This window comes from Cyprinus carpio, chromosome A25 (genome assembly GCF_018340385.1).
Source record: "Cyprinus carpio isolate SPL01 chromosome A25, ASM1834038v1, whole genome shotgun sequence".
Taxonomy (NCBI): domain Eukaryota; kingdom Metazoa; phylum Chordata; class Actinopteri; order Cypriniformes; family Cyprinidae; genus Cyprinus; species Cyprinus carpio.
Window position 1 is genome coordinate 10,808,816 of NC_056596.1, and position 15,935 is coordinate 10,824,750.

Genomic DNA, 15,935 nt, shown 5'->3' on the forward strand with positions numbered 1-15,935 from the left:
AAACTATAACAACAAAGGAAGACTGAGAGAATTTCACGCTTAAAATCACACTGAGATACAGAGTGACAGATATGGCTGAGTAATTCTGTTCTAAAGCAGTGATGAAGAGTTGATGTGTGGGAGTGCTGATGTACAGATGGCTTAAGCCTTCATGTGTCAGTCCATCAGTGTGATAGAGGATTGACACCACGTGTTTGCATTGCTTTTTTTTTTAAAGCAGTATAGTCATGTTCATCTAGAATTTATTCTGTTGGTACAAGGTGCAAGTCAAAGCAAAAAAAAAAAACTGACCGCATGAGATAATATTCTTCATAAAAATGTAATATGACAATATCATGGTTCATGGAACAGTGATGGTATCAGCAGTAATACCATTGCATATCATGGTCCCAGATCTTTCATTAAACAAAATAGTATTTTGTGTATATACATCTCTAAATATCTCACTAAAGCACTAGTGAAAATGCTTCTATTTTGCATTCAATTTGAAAAATGTAAAACAGAAGCATTATTATTATTATTATTATTATTATTATTATTATTATAAACAGCAATAATAATATAAAATGATGATGAAGATATGAATATTTGATTGACTGTAACTAATCAATTACTTTTTTTGCTAATCGTAATTAAAAAAATGTTGAATTAAAAAAAAATTGAAAATGCAAAACAGAAGCATTAATAACAATAATAATAGTAAACTGAATAAATATATTTAATATGTAAATATTAAAATAATTGTAGGACATTGATCAATGAAGTAATTAATTAGTTAATGTTTTTCTATTAATTTCTTCTACAAATGCGTAGTTTTAAAAAGTGCATTTGAAAAAAAGTATTACTATTACTATTATTATTATAAACAATAACAATATAAAATGATGATGAAGATGTGAATATTTGATTTACTGTAACTAATCAATTACTTTTTTTGCAAATCATGTGTAATAAAAAAATGTTCAATTAATTTTTTTTGAAAATGCAAAACAGAAGCACTAATAATAAAATATTTAAGATGTGAATATTTGATTTAAGGTCACTAACCATAATATTAACTATAATATTTGTTATTTCTAATTTCAAATAATGTGTAAAGAAAAGAAATCAATTTGAAAAATACAAAACAGAAGCATTATTATTAATATTACTATTATTATAATTGTGGATAATTTTGAATCCCAAATCAACTTTTGTAACGTGCTGTATTTGTGATTTTATATACTGGCCTGCAGAGTGCACAGTTAAGATATCCTGTGGTGTAATCCAATCCTTCTTGGGTTCAGTTTGCCGACACCAATCACAAAACACAAGACCAGGACACTGTCAGGAGAGATTTGCAGGATAAAGTCAGCCTCTCTAGTCTCGATGGCATCTAACGTCACCTGGGGCTAGGAAGTTTCCAGAGCTGTAAGCCTGAACCCAGACAAAGATCAACTTCAAAAGAAAACTACACTAGGCTTAAACTAGGCAAGAAACTAGGAACACGAGTCTGTGAAGCTGAAGTTCCCAATGAAAGTTTCAGATTTGACAAGTGTTCAGAGCACAGACATACCGAGAACACACAGACGTTACACAAGTGAACTCGAGTCAACTCCAATCTGGCCATAAATCTGAGCATTAATATTACAATATGATTTGAGCAAATTAATTATTGATGGAAATATAAACGCTGTGTACAAGCACAAACTGTTCTACCCTCTTTTTCTTCAGCAGTTTATGGTGAGTCAAGATGGTTTTGCTCGTTACAATGTCACTGCAGGACCTGGAGGACATTACTAAGTTTTTAATATGAGAAACTAGGGAGGACATTTATAGATGCATTAACATAATACATCAACCATCTACATTTTCAGCAATCAACCCCTAAGGCATCATGGGACGAGGTCCCATTACCAAGAGCCATTTGCCTATGGACACAAAAACTGAATTATACCAATAAGATGTTAAAGGTGTTGACAATTATAGCTGTCAAGGTGACCTTTCTAGGGGAAAAAAAGCACTTATACTGTGTTGGCACATTTTAGAAAGCCAAATCAGTATATATATATACACCGATATGGGTACAGATGTGCTTAAAACAGTACTGACCAATCCTAACTTGGCTGTTGTCACCTCTATTTTGTTTTTGGAGTTACCGCCCTCCAGTTTTGGAGTTTTTTAAATGCAAGTCTATGGAATATTGGTGTGTTCAGATAAAAATAAATATTAGTTTATGTAAAATATCCAAAGCATTGTCACTTATAGTAACACTTAAAAAGGATTAAAAAGGATTAAAAAACAAAAACAAACAATATTGTCACTTGTAATCATTTTCAATTTTTTTTTCTCATTTCAGCTGGCTGTGTGAAATGTTTGCTTCACAGTCTCCAGATTTAATTATGTAACTACAAAATTTAACAGCTTCTTTCAAGAAAAACGGCACATAAAAATGCAATGTCTCAATTCATTCCAGGCCTCATAAGAATAATGTCAGATCAAATTTGACCACTTTATGAGCACATTTTTCATATACAGTAAATCACATTGTTCACATAAATCTCCAGTTCATTCTTATGGGATGTTCTGCAAAGCTTTCCTGCATTAGCAAGAGAAACCAAGAAAGCGAGGCTTTGAAAAAGGTCAATTGGTTATCAGTGTAAACGCAAGAGTGTTACAAACTCACAATTCTAGGAAATTACAGTCATAGGTTTCTTTCTATTTCCAAGTGAAAACAGAATATTCATCAAAAAAACACTTCCATCATACATCAGGAATTGACTGGATCTTAAAAAGTACGTGTTACATATCAGAATGGAGCCAGGACTGAATGCAAAAACATTTTCAGAAAGATGTGGAGCAAGTTATGACATTTTGACTGATGAAACATTCACGATAAGAACAGAAACATGCATTAAGAAAGGAAACTGGGTCCTTTTTGACTCCATGTTGACATGTATTTGAAATCAATAGGCATCATGGACCTTTGACTTTCATGCCATCAATCAAGTTTGACTTCTAACAGAATGATTAAGATATTAAAAGAGCCACAAACCTAAAGTTAGGTATGTGCTGTTAAACTAATAATAACAAACTACAACACACTGAATTTTGGATTAAAACTTAGAAATTCCACAGAGCTTTTTTTCGAGTCTCTTCCAGACACCCACAAAATCTCTCGTGCACATGTATGATTGCTTTCACGGGTAGCCCACTTGTTTATATATAGATATTTCTGTACCTCCCTATATAGTATATCTGAACTGGACTTCTTCTCCCACATACATCCCTCATAAGCATTAGAAGAACACACTTATCTACTTCTCTCAGACCTGTACTTACATTCAAACATGAAATGAAAAGAGAAAAGCACTTATCTCCCCGAAAACAAGACACGGTGTGGACAGGAACCCTTGAATGTTAACAGTCTTATAAGAAACGTGTCTGAATGGAAACAGCGGTGGAGTTTATTTAACTGAATGCAAATGCAGCACTCCTGATTAATTGGTTGACTGATGGGTATTTGCAGTAGAAGGACTCCGCAGTCAACTGACAAATTAAAGCACTTTAGATTCTCATTAAGTGAAATGCAATATATAATGTAGAAAATTTGAGGTCAGCTGTTCAAAAAACATTCCAGGCCAAGTACCAGTTAACCTCTACTGATAGCATCTGTTTTAGCCTAGGACCGCAAAAACTAAACAGGAAAAAACGCTAATGAAAATAATAAACAACCAATTCACTGAGTGCTATTAAATGTGATTTTGAGCTTTATTAATATGATATGAAATGTACCATTTCTTAAAAAAAATTTTCATTTTGTGATGGAGGCAGTTCCTTTTATCTGCAGAATTAGGCACACTTTAGAAGAGAGGTAAACTGAGAAAAAAGTCAGAGTTGGGAGATACAAACTCCAAATTGCGATCTATATAAACTCAGAATTGCGATAATAAAGTCAGAATTGTGTGTAATAAACTATTCTGAAAGAACTGTATACAACAATTGTTATATACAATTCTGCGTAAGAAAGTCTGAATTGTGAGATATACAGTAAAGTCAGAATGAATTATGTGTTTAAAACTCACAACCTTGAGGAAAAAATGTCAGAATTGCGAGATGTAAACTCAAAATTCTGAGATACTTATGATAAGTCAGAATTGTGTATTTTAAACACAATTCTGAGTTAAAAATTGTGAGATGTCAACTCAAAAACTGTGATACAGTACATAAACTCGTAATTGCGAGAAATAAGTCAGAACTGTGTGTTAGAAATTTGGAATTCAAATTGTTAACGCAAAAAGTCTGAATTAAGAGATGTTAACTCAAAATTGCGAGGTATAAACTTGTGAGAAATAAAGTGAGAATTGTGTGTTATAAACGTACAATTCTGAGAAAATCTGAATTGTGAGATATAAACTCGTAATTTGCAAGAAATTAAGTCAGAATTGTGTTTTAAACTTGCAATTTTGAGAAAAAAAGTCCAAATTGTGAGATATAAAATCATAACTGCGAGAAATAGTCAGAATTATGTTTCAAACTACTGAGAAAAGAAATTGAGAAAAAGTGAGAAGTTAACTCAAAATGAGAGTTATAAACCCTGAATTTGAGGAAATAAATGTTTTAAATGTACAATTCTGAGAAAGTCTAAGCTGTGATATATAAACTTGTAATTGTAAAGTCAGAAGTGTGTGTGTAAAACTCACAATCTTGCATAAAAAAAGTCAGAATCGCAAGATGTCAACTCAAAATGTGAGATATCTTTTTTCAATACTCCATGGGAGAAACATAGTAAATGGTCTAAAAAGTGACAGTAATGTTGCTATACTTTGGAAGGCAATTGTTGCTTTATAATGTCAGTTATTACATATTATGTTTGTATTTTATACCTGTTTTGCACATGTCTGTATTGGAATATACATACAGAAAACTATGTTGACAGAAATGCACTTACAATGCTAGTCCCACAACGGCTAACCCACTGACTTCCATTGCAAATGCATTACCATCAACACAATTTATTTTCTTCCAGAAAAAGAATACAACTGTACTACTACAAGTCTTTAGTTCTACAATGCAGCTTCATGTCAGCGAAGGGCTATAAACCTGTGCGTATCATTTATTAAAGGCTTCATAAATGTGACATGAAAGCTTCATGATTTATTTGCGAAACAAAAGTCGCGCTTCATAGAAAGGATGTTTTGATTCAGTGTCTTTCGATCATTGGTGACAGCAGAAGGCATTAACAAAACACAAGACTCATCGTTGTGTTAAAGTCTGATACTCTCTAGCTGGTGTCAGTGCCTCCAGACTGTGGCTGTTCTTTCAGACCGCTGAAAGATGTTTCACCTGCTTTGCTCTCTGTCCGACTTTTAATGCCTTCCGTCTGGAGCTTATCTTTCCCCTGCCACACTCAGTCATTTTCTGTCAATCCTTTCATCCATCTTCTAGTGCTCCCTGCATCCCGGCAGCTGTGCTGAGAACATGGCACACGGCCCGACGCGGAGCATGAGCACGGTGTTGCTTCATAGATACTCGGGTTCTGTACTGAAATCCTCCCCAGCCTTTGCATTACTGCTTTCTCCTCAAGAGAGAGGATGGATATGAATGGTGATGGATATGAAGCAGAGACAGCAGGCTTTTTTTGCAAGAGAAGTGGGCAGAATTGACTCATAGGCGACTGGTGTGGAATAATGGTTAAAAGATGAGTCAAAAGACTGTAGGTTCAAAAGCGGCCTTTGGGCAAGCCTTTACTGACGACATGAACATCGAAATTATTTACATTCCTAGTCTCACTGGTAGTGCATTTTATTGCAAATAAAATAAATGTTTGTATTCGTAATCTTTCATGAAACTTGCTCCACTTCTGGAACTGCATAAACTAAACTATTAAAAATTTTAATGAAATTTTTTTTTAACTGAAATAAATGAAAATGTAAATATAAGATGAATAACGTAAAAAAAAATAGAATTGTTATTAGAAATGTTGCAGTGGCAACAAAAATAAATTTTTGCCAAGTTTAAGTTGAAGTTTTAAGTTGAAGTACTGAATTTACTAAAACTAAAATTTAGCAAAAAAATACAAAATAAATAAATAAACTTGAAAAATAAAAATATAAGCTAGTTTAAAATATTAATAAACACTATAATAGTATACTATACTAAAATAACACTGATCTGAATTTCAAGCCCATTTTTAATTCTGAAAATACATTTATTATTTATTCAGAAATCAGATTTATATATATATATCTATATATATATATATATATATATATATATATATATATATATATATATATATATATATATATATATGCTTGATCTAGTGTAATAGTTTTCACAACTGGTGCAAGTATACCTGACATCCATAGTTCAGTTCACAAACTTTTTCAGCACTCGGTTTTTCAGTGGAGTATGATTGATAACTATTGTCTGGCGTATGGTTTATGAGGGCACCATTTTGCTATTCAACTGGTACGACAGCAAACTGGCCTCTTGTGAAAATTCAAACCTATGGATAACATATATAGCTTTTCTAAAAGCATTTTCCTCAGGGCATTGTTAAGTTTTACCAGTAAAACTGAAGTAACATGAATAAAACGGTTTCCCCTGAGTCACCAGTGACAAACAGCTAGTGCTAGTACTCGCCGAGGTGTGTACCTTGATGAAGCAAACAGACCACAGCACAGAACCAAAAAATACAATCTGCAGAGAGACCTGAGCAAACTCTTAATAAAATATCGAAACAACCTAAATAGCTTTGGATAACAGTCTCTGCTAAATGACTAATTACTACTGCAGTAAATATTTCTAAATGCTCACCTCATCTTCAAAAATTAGAAAAGCACTGAAAAATAAATCAAAGGATTCAGTGCACTGCGCATGTTATTTCATATTCCCTTAAACAAATTCCTTGATGTTTTCCACAGAGAGCATCTTTTAGTTGAGTCATGCTAGTTCTTAGCAGTTTTGACATCGGAGCTTAGTCATGCATATCACGCAATGTTATACTGTGACTACCGGCGTACCGCTTCAAGACGGCCCTTCAAAGAAAAACTCAAATCACCGTGTGTGTGTAGCTGTGTTTTCAATGCACCTGTCAAGGGATCCACAGATGTTAGTGCTAAATTATGCTCTTCTGGTACTTGACAGCATTTTGAATTCCAACAAAGCAATTAACTTAAAAGCTAAGTCAGTTATATTGAAATGCCAACTCAGTAGGATCCATTAAAAATTACACTTGCACATTCACCAAAAGCAAACAAATCATGACAAATTCTATTGCATCGAAACTTTGCAGACTTCATCCACAAAACATGTACAGCAACAATAAATACCTACTTTGAATGATGTACATTATCTTGTAGCACATACTGTAACATTGGGTTGAGAACTATTTTATTTATGTGCCTCTGCTCTAAAAAATCTGCTGTGGCCTGAAAACTGCATTCATACTCGAATCCATAATCTTATCATTTAGCTGTGCTAATATTGTGCGTTAAAAACTTTTGAGCATACTTCGAAAAGCTAGAGCCTTGCAAACTTGAGATAATTATGTACACATTAAGTCTATAGTCAGCAGTTTGGTACATCAGTATCAACGGAAGACCATGTCTGGCTTCACAATGTTCAAGAGACTATGTTAAAATGAGATAAAAAAAGGCTGAAAAAAAAAATAGTTCATTAAACACATTTATATTATTATATGGGTAAGTTTTCACAGCAGACCTTACCATTAAATAGCTTATAATTGGGTTTTCAGAAAAGCTGAAATAGTAAAATAATTATGAAATACAGATGCTTCATGAAACCAATGTTTATGTCAACCAATACGGTAATAAATAATTTCTATATCTTTATGCAAATATACATTTAAACATATGAACTTGCCCCAACCCTATATTTATAATACGCTTGTCCTGAGAACACAGTTCAACCTTTCAATCAAAATGTAATTTTATTGTACAGTTAACCCTTACTTTAACACACATTAATGTGGTTTTTGTGTTCACTTATTTTTCCAACAGCTTAATCTATTTGCATTGAGACTATGTAAATAATTCTCTATGCACTGCATCAAAATAGTGACATTTAGCATACTAACACTGGTTGCTAAAGGTTATCCGTAAGTGATTCAGTAGTGTTAATTGGAGTATGTCTAATTTTAATGCATTTAATTTGGTTAGATTTCTGCCACACAAAATATAAGTGCCAATATTTAAAGTTCAGAAGTTTATGAACTCCCAAACTATCATAGAGAGTTTACTGCTAATGAAGTCGTAACACACATATCTGTTCCCTCTGGTTAACTATTATCACATTTAATTGCAAATATGCTTTTTTTCATAAAAACCACAGGTGTTACAACCCGAGCCAATCCCAGACAAGGAAGTGATGTACCATTTATGAACATCTATACCACGTAATCTGACTGTGTGGCAAGATCTCCCCGTCCTATTAGATATCCTGCTCGCAGCTCATTCCTTCTCTTTCCCAGAGCCGTCTATCCTCTGGAGATGCAGTTAAGATGATGAAACGCAGAAAGTAAAATGAAATCACTGTAATGAAAGATAAATAAAAAGATTTCTGCAGAGAACAAAGATGCGGTCGTAAGACAACAGCGAGAAGAAGCTGTAGTTAAACTCTCTCTCTCTCCCTGGAGAAACAAATAGGAACTTCAATGAACCCCTGTGAGGGTCCTTTACTGGTACTGCATCAAGCACACTGCATCCCCTCAGCCAATAATTAAACCCACCCAGTGCTAGAGCAACAATAAATTTGGTCTCAGTTCAGCAGGAGGGGCAACAGCAGATCCTGAGAAACAGTGGAGGAAGTCATATGAAAACAACAGCTTGCGCTTCGCTAGAATAAACACTTAACTGATTTGAAACGATTGAAAATTTCAAAAAGTTTTTTATTCTAAGGAACATTTCTGAACACATTGGGATTCTGCTGGAATGAGACATTCATTAGCAGTAACCTGGAAGAGAGTGCGATTCTCTGGGAGTCATACTTAAAATCAAAAATGATTTAGAAATATCTCTGTACATAAAATTAAAATATGCATTGTTGTATAATCTACACTCTATGGGCAAAAGTATGTGAACATCACACTCATTAGGGCTGGGTTACAATACAGATTTCTGATTCATTTGGGTATATTTATATTTATGTCAATTTGATTACTGTAAATATTAAAAAAGAAACTCTCTCTCAGATAATGCTCTATATTACACAGGGAAATAATCAAGCCTGATTATGATTAAAAGTGGTAGTCCACATACTTTTGGCCATTGTTTATGAGTTTGAGAGAGTATTAGAAAACTTGTACATCTTTGCATTCGAGTGTGTATTTTTCTTTTGTTAATTGTTAGGTTCCATCTGTTCTTTTGCAGCTCGTACAGCTTTCTATTTTTAAATAGATAATAAATACTGCATTAAACGTTCCCAGATCGCCTACATTCCTAAAGACTTGAAGCTCCTATCCAAAATAATTTAGCAGTGTGATTTTAAACAGACTGATTCAGGTGCTGTTTCATATTCAAATTCACAGAATGAAATCCATATGCTGATGAACGCATACAACAATGATGCATGTAAGATCCATATCTGATTACATTTAAGATATTATGAAATTCTGTAAAATCTAACCTTTATTAATATCACACAAAAATCAAAAATCTTAACAATGAAAAATAATTAAAAGTTGAATGAAAGTATGATATTGCTTCTATAAACAACACAAAACTAAGTAAGTAATGATTTGGCAGATTTGACCAGTTGATTCATATATTTTTTCTCTGCCAAAGAAAACAGTTCCAATTAGAACATTGCTTGACCAATCAAATTCAAGGACTGTTTTACATACTTAATATTAAATTCCAATCAAAATCTAATTCTTAAATCTTACAAGATAACTGTAAATGAGTCTGGCGGTGCACAGGCGTAACACCGACTGACTGACACACGAGCAAAGATTGTAATCTTATATCTCTAATGACAATCAAACGTCCTTCCAGTTCGGCATCTTCTCAGATAAACATCTGGATCGATCGCAGCTCATGCAGAGGTGAACACTCAAGTAAGGGCATCGAAGAGTCATCAGCCCATGCTACAGAAATGATGTGGATAACACAGTTACATGCACACACACACACACACACACACACACACACACACACACACACACACACACACACACACGCCCTCATTCCTACATCATGTTGTGCTCTGATTAATTCAATCTTGCGCATGACTCTAAGGGCCCCGGCTGCCCGTTCCTCGGTAACACCGCAGAGAGCTTACAGATTTATTATTCAGCTTCAAAATACTTGTACTCCTGAGGCATCTGGAGAAATAAGCCACTTGACTCACATCAACTGCTACGAACTTAATTAGACAGTTCACAAAGCCTGGTGAGCCTTCTGCTTTCGCACGCCGCCCGGGTCCATCGGAGAACATAACAACAGACTATTTTTAACTTTTCAAGACAACAGCTGTGTAACTGAGGGTCTCATTAAACACTGTGTGCGCTATTAAAAAAAATTCATCATGAACTATCTGACAACATAAATACAGTCTTTTGCCGGTGCTATGATCACTATACAGTTACATATATTAATTTTTTCCTTAAAAACATAAGCAGAACATATGCATTAGCGGGTTTGTTATGATATTTTCAAAACTGTTACTGTATGTTTGCGCACAGCTTCTGTGAAAGTATGTGGCGTGGTGCAGCATAAACTCCACAACTTTTACTTTGACTGTTCATTTGAAACAGACTTCATCAAATTTGATTGACCCAAATCTTTTCACTCTCTGCAAAGTGCCTGTTTTCATAGATTCAGTGAAACACCTGTTCGGACCAAGTTAGAATTGGCATGAAAAACCACTATATAGCACTGGGGGCAGTTGTATGTTTTGTATTCAGAAGCTATAGGAGAATTTTTTTAACTGTTCAGTTGCTGAACAATTCCAGCATCTGTTGAAACTGACTGTTGAGTCAATAAATATTATGAAAATGTAAAACAAATGTGCTATTTTAGTATATTTTAAATGCAATTTTTATTTTTAATGTAATTTATTCCTGTGATCCAAAGCTGATTTTTCAGTAGCCTATCAGTCACATGATCCTACAGAAATCATTCTAATATGAAGATATTCAAGAAACATTTCTGATTATTATTATTATTGTTATTAGCTAGTTGTGCTGCTTAACACTTAATAATTGTGTGCTACTTTTCACAAACGAGTCATTCAATCAACTCAAGCAACCAGTTCATTGCACACTCAAAATAAAGATTTAGTTCAGATTTATGTAATCTTTAACACGTGCTTTCTACAGCAGATGTACATCACGCACAAGCTGCCCCTTGAACTTTACCTTACAGTAATTCAGTCTATTAGTATTAAGTACAAATAAGAACTCATCCAAACATCCTAAATCAATACTGACAGCATCTGAAGACATACCTTGAGAACTTTCTATAAAGTGAAACAAGTTTATTTTTGCCTGATTAGAGTTTTGGAGAGGTTCCTAAGCCCTTATTGTGGCCTTTAAAAAGCTGACGTTTCAGCCTGTCTCTGAGAAATAGAGGCTGCCTTAGTGTTTGGCCCGATTTCTCAGTGGGATTAATTACAGCCTAAGGTCTGTTAGACCCAGCGTAATCTGTCCTGGCTCAGGGTAAATACTTCATCTAAAATTGCATCACACACATACGCATCTTCTGCCTGAAGTGGTGAGCAAATTGAAATAAATTGGGGATTTTTCATTTTGCTTGGCACTGAAAACCATCCTGTAGCCAATGCCGGCTCTTTGTCAGTGCAAATCAATACATTAATGACGGCCGTTGTCCATTCGCATGGATTGCGTAGTGAATGAGAGTTAAAAGATTCCAAATGCATGCAGGGTTCATTCAGTGTTGCTTGAATAGCTTGCTCATGTAGCCATATGTGCATACAGGTGAAAGTGCTCTTTCTATATCTGCCCACATACTGTATATACTCCTGCACACTTCAACAAAGAAGCGTGTGAGGACATGCACACATGTGCACAGACATAAAAAAAATAAAAAATAAATAAAAAAATCTGACTGCCCTTGTGGTTTTTCACAAGATTTTTCATGGTTTTGATTGTTAACAAGGGTGGGGAAAAATATTGATTTCTAAATCCTAAGATTGATGTTTAAGTCTATGCTGTTTTGAGTTGATTTGTGAAGAAACTTCACTAAATATTCACTAATTATTCCAAGGATTCACTTATATCTCCAATCCAGTTATTGTAAAATGTATGTATTGTGTTATTTTTGATGAACATAGCCTCATCTTTAAAATTACTTATTTACAGACATATTTGTTTATTTACTCCAGAAAAAAATAACCTTAATCAGCAATATTTCCAAATAAATGTATATCAAATTAAAATAGGAGTCAAATCAAGAGTTTGTGAATCGGAAACAAATAAAACTGAAATCAGAATTAAATTGAGAGTTTGGGAATTTAAATTGAATATAATCTTATTTAAATTGGAATCAGAACAGAATCAGAATCTGAATTTAATTGAATCAAATTGGAAGCAGACTTGAATTGAGGGCTTGTGACGTGAAATGAAATCTAACTGAATGAGATAAATTATTTTTTTTAATTAAAATTTTAGTTTACAGCATTAGTTGAGATATATTTTTCAATTTCCTAAAAAAATCTAAATCAGAAGCTCTTGAATTAAAATATAAATCAACTTGAAATTAGAATCAGAACTGAATTAAGAGCTTTTGAATCATAATCGAATCAAAACAACCTGAAATCATAATCAAAACTGAACTGAAAGCTTGTAAATGAGAATTAAAATGAATCAAATTGGAATCAAAATCAGAATTATACTGAGAGCTTGATAATTGGTAGCGAATTAAATTAAAATCATAATCAGAACTGAACTCAGAGCTTGTGAATCAGAATAATGTCTTACTGAAATCAGATTCAGAATTGAATCAAAATGCTTGAGAATCAGAATCAAAACAAATCACATTGGAATCAGAATCAGAACTGAATTGAGAGCTTGAGAATCAGAATGAAATCTAATTTTAATCATCAGAATTGAATTGAGAGCTTGTGAATAAGAATCAAATCAAATCGAATTAAAATGGAAATCAAAATCAAATCAAGAACTTGTGAATTGGAATTGAATCAAATCGTGAAAATCTGTCCTATCTAACTATTTTTCACTGTGTGGTTCTGTGTGGCATTTGATAATAATTTGATTGTTATGGATATGCTGAATGTGATTGTGGTTGGTGTTATTAATTTGAAGATGGTAAGGGTAAAGTGACAATGACAAATAAAATTATAATTATGACAGGCCAGTGTTCACCCACGTCGGAAAAAGACCAACAGACACGTCGACCAATCAGCGTGATGAGGTGAAACGAGAGGCGCCACGAGACCAACAAAGTCATCACCTCCATGAAAGACGAGTCATTTACAAGAACGAACATCAGTCACTGTCATGTGTGGGCAAGCTGGGCTGCATTGTAATGTCAGAGTGATGTCTGACTTCTGGTGGAAAGCCACATTGGCAGTGACAGAGCTCACATTGGAACTGACAGTGTGTGTTAGTCCATCAGAACGCCGGAGGATGTTGAGCTGACAGTCTGGGTTCCTCTGCGGCTTCACCTGCTTTCACTTAGATCAGTGTTAACAAAACTCCTTTGTTATTATGCACAGCAGCCACACAGTATTTTAATGCAATTCCAGAAATATAGAATCTATACTTATTATTATTTTTTTACATTCACGCAAATGTATATGAACTCCATCCTAAATATAAAAGGCATGATATTATGAAGACAATATGCTGTTTGCAAAATTAAATGATCTACTGTAGTATTTGTCACGGTAACAAAGCCAAAAATATTTATTTATATTTAAAAAATATATATATTTTAGTTTATATTTTAAATTACATTTATACTTTAAGTAAATGCTGTCCTTTTGAACTTTCTATTCAAAATCCCTGTATTGCGGTTTCCACAAAAATATTATAAACCACAACTGTTTTCAAGACTGATAAAAATAAAGATAAATTAAATAAATTAAATTTTAAGACATATTAAAACAGTTTCTTTAAATTGTAATAATATTTCAAAATATTACTGTATTTTTGTTCAAATAATTGCAGCTTTGGTGAAACGTCTTTCAAAGACATTTAAAAAATCTTATTGACTCAAAATTTTGAACAATACAGTATATATATTTTCAGTTTGAATTAAACGTTATCCAAGAAAAAACAAGACTGCATAAGACTGCCCACAAGCAAAAAACATAAGCTATATGACAATTGCAGAAAAAAAAAGACAAGACTGGGCAGAGCATTGCAAATGAAGTACCTGAATAAAAATGTATAAATGGCAGAACAGAATAAAATGAAGAAAATGAATGTTTTTTTGTTTTTTTTTACTAATGTCGCACTCTATTGTGGAGAGCACACTACATTTGATTTCACGCTTACTTTAACTTCAACAAATTCTGCCAGTTCAAAATGCAAAGGACAGCATTGCAAAAACATATGTTACAGTGGCTGAAATATCCAAGCTAGCTGGAAGAATATGAATATATGTGGGATGCCTAGCCTTGAACACAAGTCTCCTTGGCAACTGCACACCTGTGGAGGGTGTGTATAGAGAGAGAGAAGGGGGGGGATTGAATCACTGCCAAGACAGTGAACAGTGATCTGGAAAGGGGGGATGCTATGCAGACAGAAACACAAAGACTGTCCTTTAGTTTATTGCATTTAGATGTAGATGAATTCAGAGGACAGAAAAATTAAAGGCTAAGCTCCATTTGACAAGGAGGACGCATAAAAAAATGACTTTCACATATTGTCATTATCACAGTCATTATCCCCAAAGAGCGTATCAAGGTTTTACTGTTAATCCTGCGGTGTACAAAATACTCTAATTCAAAAAGCAATTCTTTGAATGAGAAGCCATCTTATTTTAATTTACCAGTAGTTTTATTAGCTGAGAGTAAATTGAGAACACACTCTCAATAACAATCACAATGTTGTTTGGATATTGGGGATATGGTTATATTTTTTGATTTTTAGAATTTAAATGGTATATGTTAGGGATGCGTATCTCCATAATGAGGCCGATGTGATATGCATCTCGATGCATAGCCAACGATACTATACATTAAAGACACATATGAAGCATCTACTGATGCGATGCGATATGATTCACCCCTATTATGATGCAGTGCGATCCGATTTCGATTTGATTCGATTCAACACAATGCGATTCGATGCAATGGTGAAAAAAAAAAAAAGATCACTTCTAATGCCTCAAGGCCTGTTTCATAAAACAAGTTTACCAAATAAGCCATGCTTATTTTAAATGATTCATTGTCAAATGATTTGGTTCCATAAAGCAAATTTAACATACTGTAGGCCTAGATCAAGCTCTCAATCACAATATTATTTGACTTTCTTTTTTTTTTTTTTTTTTTATCTCTAGCCATGCAGCTTTTCTTTCTGGTTTTATTACAGCTGTTCCTTTTATAGTAAGCAGAATATTAGAACATTACCATATAAAACCGCTTTTTAAAGCATTAAAATAGCTAAATTAAAAGTTAAAATCAGTGATTTAAAAATTAAAATAACAAAAAACATTACTGGTTTGATGGTAGACTCAGCTGGTTTTATTTTCAAATTTGTATTTTGTCTTATTATGCAGTAATTCTGTTTGAGACTGACCTTAATATTCTGAGTTGTAATTTAATGGCCTAAATGGCTTCACAAATGTACAGGTTTTCTGGATTTTTTGCGAAGAAGAAAGACTGATATAGAGGAGGATGTACACAGGTGTAATAATACGTTTTATGAAGTGGTATCTCATTCATCTTCGGATGCTAAAACCAAGGGTGTCCTAATATTGGTGCGGAGGACTTTAAAGATGACTATT